Consider the following 8,794-nt stretch of genomic DNA (forward strand, 5'->3'; position numbering starts at 1 on the left):
ATGCTCAGCAGAGATCCTAATGCAGGCCCATTCCTGGGAGATGGGGGACTCTGCTAACAGCTGACACTGGCTCACGAGTTCTCTCATGGCCTTGAGAACTTTCCTTCTACTGCCTCCCGGTCTAGGTTGCTTCCCCCTCTCCTGCCTGCCTTCTCTCTCTTCAGAGCTTTCCACAGCCCCTGGCTCCCTTCCTCTCTCTCAGGCACTCCCTTAATCAAATCCTTGCACATTTCATTCTGCCTTGGCAGCTTCTTCTTGGAGGACTCAGAGTAATCCAGCAAAAGAGGGGAGTTGAGTAAATTAGTACAGGGCACAGGGAGCTTGTGGGGATGGGTGCGGGGGAGTCCTGGTCAGGGACCTGGTGGGGTTCTGAACCTTTTTTTGTGTCATGTCTCCCTTTGGCAATCTGGTAAAGCTTATGAACTTGATCTTAGAATAACATTTTAAAATGCATAAAATGATTTTAAAAATGTAGGATTACAAAGGTAACCAATTATATTGCAATAGTTATAAAACAGTTTTAATGTGATAGTAAGATAGGTAATTTTTTATTAATGCTTTAAATGAGATCTAGCAGTAGGTTGATACCTCACATAATTTTGAGGCACTGATGAGCATAAATGGTATTTCAAAATATGTGCAATACCATAATATGAAACAACATATATGTAATTTCTATTGGCGATAAAGCCATAGTTATAGCTAATGTGACTGATTTATCATTATTGTCATAGTTGACAATAATGGCAAGGGGAGGGGAAAAGTGTCGGGGAAGGGATGCTTTATTTCTGGCTTTATTTCTGTTTCTCTTATCTCTGTCTCTGTATCTGTCTGTCTCTACCCCTCAACCCATCTCTGTTTCTCTGTTTCTCTTCCTATTTTGGTCTCTTTTCTTTTTTGTCTCTTTCTCTTCACTCTGAATCTTTTTGTGGCTTTCTCTGTGTGTCTACTCTCTGTCTCTCTCTGCCCTCATAACCTGTCAAGGAAGGGACAGGGCAAACTCAAGGGATTCCAGTAGCCTGGGCACAGTGGGACAAAGAGAACTCTTTAATTCTAGGGTCATCGGGAGCTAGAAGAGGGGTGTCCCTGGGGTTCGGTATCTGCTCCACCAGCTCTTTCATTCTCAGTTTCTTAAGGGCAGAAACAGGTCAAGACAGAGATGAGTGAAAAGGAAAGCAGGGAATGGAAGCATCTCAGGCTCATGAAGATAACAGCTGAAGCTTTTGTGACCCTGAACTTGAGTTCAGTGGATCTTTCCCCAAACTCCACTCCATGGAGCTGTAGTCCAGGAATCCAGGTGTTGAGACTGTCTTCTACCCTCCTCCATCCATGCCTGGGCTAACCAGGTCTGATATGAGGGCACAGTGACTCACAGAATAAGCCTGCAACAGATATCAGCCCTGGCCCCTAATGGATGGGCAGAGGGAGGCCAGTGAGCTTAAGGAAGGCGAGTGGCATTCAAGGGTTGATCTTTTCTCTGAATGCTTAAGAATTGGATAGAGCACCAAGTCGCTGTTCCCTTGGGGGGTGGGGTATATGCCCCCCAAGATGATTTGGTTGAAGGGAAGGCTGTTGGTCTGCGAAATTAAGGACCGAGTGGTCACAGAATGTCTTCAAAGAGCTGAAGGCATCCTAGGAAAAGAGAGCAGAGGAAATGGTAAAGTGTGAAGTGGGCCACTTTATAGGAATGAGAATGAGGCTGGGTGGGTGGGTACGCTCCCTCAGAGGTGCTTCTTCACTGTGGGGCCATCTCAGGTGCCTACTCCTTAGCCAGACCTCCTTCATTCTCACTACCCAAGGAGTCCATCCTGCAGCAAGATGAGCCATGCCAGGCTGAGCCAGGGAACTCAGTCCCTGGGCAGCCCTAGCTGGTAACCTGAGCTGCCTTTTTTGTTTTGGGATATCTTCTGACTCCTTCAAGGCCTGGTGGGCAAAAGGTACTGGGAAGGGACTCTCTCCAAACCTTAACCCTGGACCCCCACCAGTTCACTCTGGCAAGAGAGGATGCATTATTGACCATCACTATCCAATCTGTCTGCTCTGGTCCAATTCCAATATAAACCGCAGGGTTCACGTGACCCAGTGCATGCATGGGAGCCACAGTTTAAAAATAAGGTACAGTCCAGATAGCAAAGAGAATGATCAGGCTCGCCAATGCTTCATCCCTTAAATGACCTCACAACCTCAACACCACCTCTACGTGGCTCACAAAGCCCGGTGTCTGGGACTTCTCCCTCCCTGATAGCCCGTTTCCCGGAGTCCTTCTCATTGCCAGCCCAGTCTTTCTCTGTCTCACGTTCATTACTGTGTCGTTTAGTTCAACCTTCTGGCATATTGCAGGAAGGAAGGAGTAAGAAGGACGGTGACATTAGTAAATCTTAACCCTAACACACAGGACAAAAGGGAGTGAGCAGAGGAAGTGGTAGAACCAAGCCGTGGGGGTGTGCAAGGGAATTTCTAGTACCCCCTTCCGTGGGTCTCCTTGCTCCTCCCCCGCCTCACTCAAACCACACACTACTACAGCCACGATCACTTAGGAGGCCATTCTGTTCACTGAAAGGCTATGGGATGATGTAGTAATTAATGGCATAGTCTCAAAAGTCAGATCCTGACCCCACCTCTACCAGCTGTGTGACCTGAGTCAAGTTACTTAATCTCTCGGCGCCTCAATTTCCTTTTCTACAAAATGGAGATGATAATAGTGCCTGCCACACACGCTGTTGTAAGGATTAGTCCGTGGAAATATAAGGATGAGTGGAAAGGGCTTGATGCACAGTAAGTGCTCAATAAATATTTCCCATTCCTTTTTATTATTTTTACCAGTCACTTCCATAGTGACTCTGGATTAAAACCAGCTCGCCTGTTACTCTGTCATCCTGGTACATCCCATGATCTTGTTTTAATCAATTACCCCATGGCATCATATCATTAACTAAGACCACATTGCCCTTTGCAGTTTTATTATCTCCCAAGCTCCCCGGTTGTCATCTTATCAGTTCCGCCGTTCGGTGCTCCTCATCTGCTCTTCATTTACTCCTGCGACTCCTGGTCACCTCCATCATCTCTGGAGCCTCCAGGTCTCATTTCTTCCCCTGCCTTCTCTCCTCTGGGTGGTAGCGGGCACAGCTGTCTCCCACGCTCGGTCCTGATGAAATGGGCCAGTCAGGATAGGGGTGGGCTCTGAGGAAAATGTTTCTTGCATAAAGAAACACATCCATTCGATCGTTTCATTTCTTTCTCGTATTTTTATTGAGGATTTCTTCTGGACCAACCACTGCTCAAGGATTTAGAGCTACAACGATGAGCAGAAGCAGACTGCGAAGAACATGGTCTGCTAGGGGAATGAGACATTTATCAAAGAACCACCAATAAATGTATAATTACAAACTGAGACGAGTGTTCTTAAGGGAAGCACTGCCAGAACACCTAACAGAGGAAGCTGACCTGGTCTGGAGGTCCCGGAAGACTTCTCCAGGAAGCTGTACTTAATCTGAGATCAAGATGAGTAGGAGTTGTCTACGGCCATGCCCACCCTGAAAGTGCTTGATCCTGTCTGATTTGGAAGCTAAGCAGGGTTGGGCCTGGTTAGTACTTGGATAGGAGACCACCTAGGAAGACCAAGTGCTGTAGACGTAAAAAAAAAAATGAATAAATAAAGATGAGTAAGAGTTAATTGGAGGTGGCAGGGAGAGTATTCTAGGCAGAGGAACCACAGGCACAAAGGTCCTGAGGTGAGAAATAGAGACAGAGCAAAGAGAAGGGGAGCCTGGGGCCAGCCGAGATTCAGAGACCTCAGGCCAGGCCATTCTGCCCCTCATGGTTGTTAGTTGGCATTTGGTCTCTAGTCCAAGAAGAGTTTAAGCATGAGGTAATAGTTCCAGACGTGGATTTTAGAAAGATGGCTGCATGGAGATGTTATAATCAGCATAGCCCTCACCACCCCCAATTTCTCAGGCCTCAGGACTGTGCCATCTCCCCCACCCGCACCCCACCACCCACTCCTGCCCTCTATGCAGCTCTACTTCATTGCCCTTTTCACATTTTTGTGAGGATGAGGTCATCATGGGGAGGGGAGGGAGTTCTGGGCCTCTAAGCCTCCTTTTTCCTGGAGGCCGGGCAGCCTTGGGGAGTGGGGAGGGGAGGGACAAACACGGAACATCTCCCTTCCCCCATCCCCACCCCTACACCTAGAGCCCTGTCTCCTTGCATCCCAGGCTGTTCAGGTGAGCTGTATCTATTAGAAGATATTTTTACACAATTTCACTGCAAGACATTTTATGAAGGGCACCAAGTCCAGCTGCCTCCACTGGCTACCCTGGGGTCTTGGGCAGGTTGCCCCTCCTTAGGTGTCTGTGGCCCTGTGCATAAAGCTAATGGGCAGGGATCTAATTCCAGCCTGGTGACTACAGTAAACAATACTGCAATACTGTAATGTAGACTTGAAATTTGCTAAGAGAGTAGATCTTAAATGTTCTTACCACACACGCAAAAAAGTGGTAACTAGGAGAGGTGATGGATGTTAACTAACGTTATCGTGGTGATCATTTCACAATATATTTGTATATCAAACCATCACGTTGTATACTTTAAATTCATACAATTTTCTTTGTCAATTATACCTCAATAAAGCTTGAAAAAAATTTTAACATTAAAGTCTACTAGAACTTTCTGCAATGATGGACATATTTTATATCTGTGCTGTCCAACATGTGGCCACCAGCCACATGTGGCCATTGAGACATTGAAGTGTGGCTGGTGAGCTAGAGGAGTTGAGTGACTTCATCTTATTGCAATTAATTTAAACTCAAATAGCCACATGTAGCTCGTGGCTACCATACTGGACAGAGCAGGTAGATCTTAAACTTTTACCTGATGACAATTATGGACTCCTCCTTAGAAAAATATCCACACACTCTCGCATAGATGGTCCCCTCCAGTCTCACTGATGTATCCCAGGCAGGTGGGGCTCAGGTACCTCAACTCTGCCCTCCTTTCTGCTTTGAAAAATGCAGGGAAAGTGGGGCGGTGCCTGGAGGTGGAAGACTGGCTGGAATGGCCCCAGGAACTAGCAGGCCACAGTTTTAAGCTGGAACTTCTGTCCCCAGCCAAGTGCACGCCCTCCACAGCTAAAGAAAGGCCGGGAGGTGAAAGGCAGAGTGGGGTGCAGGGCTGACACTGAGGACATTTGGTCTCAGTCCCTGCCTCCCTGCTAACCACCAAATTGCCCCCAGTCTGTCCCTCTTGGGACGTGTAACTCCACTGGAGTGTGAGGCTGTGCTCTGGAGATGGGCTTGTGCCATGGGCCTGCAGGGTTTATGAACTGGGGAATCTGGAGTAGCCAGAGGTGTGAGAGACCTGGGCCAGGAGGGCACGTCCCTCAGCCCCAGTCCAGCGCCTCTTGGTCTCCTTGCATGGAAAAGGGAGCAGTCATTGTTTGCTGCCCTCACCTTCTGCCTGTTGGGTGCTGCCTCTCCCGCCCCCAGCACCGCCCACTCGCTCCTGATGCTTTCACTTTCCTCCCTTCTCATCTCCAGGAACCAGCCACTCCTTCCCAGAAAACTGCCCGCATAGGCCGATTTACAGTGGACAATTTCACTGAGACTTAACTTCCTACCCTCTGCTCCTCTCCCTCTTTCCTGTCCCTGTCTGCCCTCTCCTCTCTTGTCTCTCAGATGTCCACCCCCTTAGTCCCCCATCTGAAAAGTAGTTAGTTGGTTCCTGCCCACCCTTCACCCCCAAGTCTCTGCGTCCTTCGCTTCAGCAGCAGTGGTGCTAGAGTGGTCAGACCCGGGTTCTAGCAGTGACCACAGTGGAGGACGCAGGTGGGGATAGTTCTCAGAAACCCCTAGTCTTAGGGACTCTGGAAGCCAGGTCCTCCTTAGGCCCTCTTGTGGCCAGGATTCAGGTGAAAGCCCAGGGGCTGAGGGCGAGGAAAAGGGAAATATGGGCAAGGGAGATGCAAGGCAAGGGGGTGCAATGCCTCACTGCCCAGAATGTACTTCCAGCGGACCACAGAGAGACAGACACTGCACGTGGCATAGCCAGTGTGTGGGCTCAGCACGTGGAGGGACCTCTCCAGAAGCTGCAGGGAGGATGCACACCTGAAGCACCCCATAGCACTCACTCACAAACTATCCCTAGGGGTAAAGTTTCACCCCAAGCCCCCAAGCTTCTGGGTTCTGTCGTCCAACTTTGGTAGTACTCAGAAATCAGATCCTACACTGCACAGTGTGGAAGGGCAAGGTCAGAGAGAGAAAGAGTAGTTAAGGCATAGAGAAGAAAGGTTTGTGTCTCAATACGGTCCCTCTCTCATGCCACTGGGATCCACTCACGCCTTCCCCGTGTATCTGACTTCCACGTCACGACCTAAGGCCTCTGTTTTTTATCCCCATGAGAACAAAGTTATCACTTTTTCTCAAAAAGAGAGGTACAGTCCACTGTAAACAAGTCTCCTTCAAGGTAGTACAAGATGTGATATCAAGGAAGCTAAAGGCAAGAGGGCTAACGAAGCAAGCCACAGTCTCCACTGCCCGAGCGGGTCCTAAGTCTGTAATTGATACTATCTCCCTTCTTCTCTTACCCTCGGTTAGCCTGCTGCAGATCTGGGCTACTTGCCTGATGGGATCATACAAACTTTCATCTTTGAGAGTTCTGATCCTTGGGTTGCCTGCCCTTTGGGGACTGTTGAGGTTGCCTGTTGCCAATTACTCCTGGAAATTCTAAGAGATGCCTACTGACTCCCTGTTGGGTCCAAACACGCCCTTCTCTGACTTCATTGTATATAAATGCACCTATCTACAGCCCTGGCTCTGCATGGCAATCAGGATCTGTGACCTTGACCAGTACAGTAATCCCTCCCTCCCTTTTTTTTTTTTGCCATTAGTTCACTGGCATGAGGAGGTGGCTAGGTGGCAGTCACAGCTTCCAGTTTAGTGGAAACATTACTGTGTGCCCTCGTGTATGCTCTCCCTCCCTGGCAGAGGGAGAACTCACTGGCAGAGCCTAAAGATTTGGAGACAAGAAGCAAAAATTGTGTAGATCTGAGAGTGAGGTGGGCCACTTGCACATTATTCTTGCAGTTTTTAGATATAGGGGACACAGCTATTCAGAATAAATATCGTGTCAAGGAGCTCAGGGCCCAAACCCACCGGCGACGTGCATTTAGCCAGCTGCACCACTGTTCCGCCAGGTCGACTGCTTCTGGAGGATGAGGTACAACTGAGTAAGACCAAGGACTCTGTCTGTCACCGTCCCATCATCACCTCATACTGTATATAAAGATGAACTCAAAATGGATCAAAGACCTAAATGTAAGAGCTGAAAGTAATAGTCTTAAATGACCCCATTACTGTATCTTCATTGTGGAGGCACAATGGGCAAGGAAGACCAGTCAAAATCCCAAGCTCGCACCGGTTCCGGTAAGGATAAGACACTGTCCCCTCCAGGTGGAAAGAAGGGGGTCAGTGCAATCCACCTGCCGCCAGGGGCTTAGGTGGTCTTCTGAGGAAGAGACCCATGCTGAATGCTCAGTGTAGGTCTCACTGTAGGTGGGTTGAGCCCTCGGAGTGTTAGAACAAGCTCAGCCTTGGAGGGAGGTAGTGGTGCAGGTTGAGACCATGCATTACCTCCATCCCTGGCACCAAGATCATTCTCTGCTCAGGGATTTTGTGTGGGCATTTGGGGTTGGGGGCAGGAAGAGATTCACTCACCTGACGAATCATTCAATATGCCTGGTTGAGAGCCTCCTGGCAGTGGATGCTCTGCAGAGTGTTTACTTGAGACTGGGAAGTTTGCACACTTGATGCCCACTCCCAGAAATCTGTCCACTTACTTTTCCTTAGCCCTCTTTGTCATTTATCTTGGCCCTATTCCTTCCAGGCTCCTGACCAGGGAATAACCACACTTCAGGCTGCCTATACTTCTAGAAAAAGCTGATGACCAAATGTACTATTCAAAGTTTTGCACCCTGGGTGGGACTTCCCTTCACCACTGTCCTTTAGGGTTACTCCAAGAGGGCTGTAATGTGACAGTAGTCCAGGTCTGACTCTCACCAACATATCGCTCCGACCACCTGTGAACCAGGCCTGAGTTCCTTACTCGTCTATCAATTGGTCAGAGGGAATCTGAGAAGCCACACAAGGTATGTGACCCAATATCCCCCTCTATTCGTATCTGCCTGTGACCTCGCTATTCCTGACTCACGGTGAAGTAACCACTCACCCCTCTGGCCTCCAGTATCACTTCACATCCTTGCCAGACCAGGCCAGATGGGAGCTGGGGTGCTGTTTCCTTTTAGGCCTTGGGAGTAGGGTGCTATCTTCCCAAGGCCTTAGCATCCTCACAGCAATAACAAAACAACATCCACAGGAGCTCCTCATGTGCCAGGCCATGTGCTAACAAGCCAGGCCAGGACTAGGGAGAAAAGAATGAGGAGTCCAGGATTCAAGTTTTGAGGATGTCTCAGTCTATGGCCATGCTGCCCTGAACAAACCCGATCCCGTCTGATTTCGTAAGCTAAGCAGGGTTGGACCTGGTTAGTACTTGGATGAGAGACCCCCTAGGAAGACCAGGTGCTATAGGTGTAAAAAATAAAAAATAAGGGATTATAAACTGGCAAGGTCCTTGCAATCTATGAGGTCAACCAAGGGTTGCCTCGCCTAAAAAAATTTTTTTAAAAGAGGTCTCAGTGTCCCGCCAAGTCCCAAATCCTTAAATTTTGCGCCCTGGGCACTTCACGTACTTTTCCCTGTTCCCGACTTTATTAACAAGCTCTTAACATTTATTCTCTCCTTTT

At 48.7% G+C, this 8,794-nt stretch overlaps 2 pseudogenes; both read left to right on the forward strand.

Moving 5' to 3' along the window:
• Positions 1-3,514: 3,514 nt before the first annotated feature.
• Positions 3,515-3,633, forward strand: LOC120581808 (uncharacterized; annotated as a pseudogene).
• A 4,830-nt stretch (positions 3,634-8,463) lies between these two features.
• Positions 8,464-8,582, forward strand: LOC120581737 (uncharacterized; annotated as a pseudogene).
• The last annotated feature ends 212 nt before the right edge of the window (positions 8,583-8,794 follow it).

This window comes from Pteropus medius, unplaced genomic scaffold (assembly GCF_902729225.1).
Source record: "Pteropus medius unplaced genomic scaffold, Ma_sr-lr_union100, whole genome shotgun sequence".
Classification (NCBI taxonomy): Eukaryota; Metazoa; Chordata; class Mammalia; order Chiroptera; family Pteropodidae; genus Pteropus; species Pteropus medius.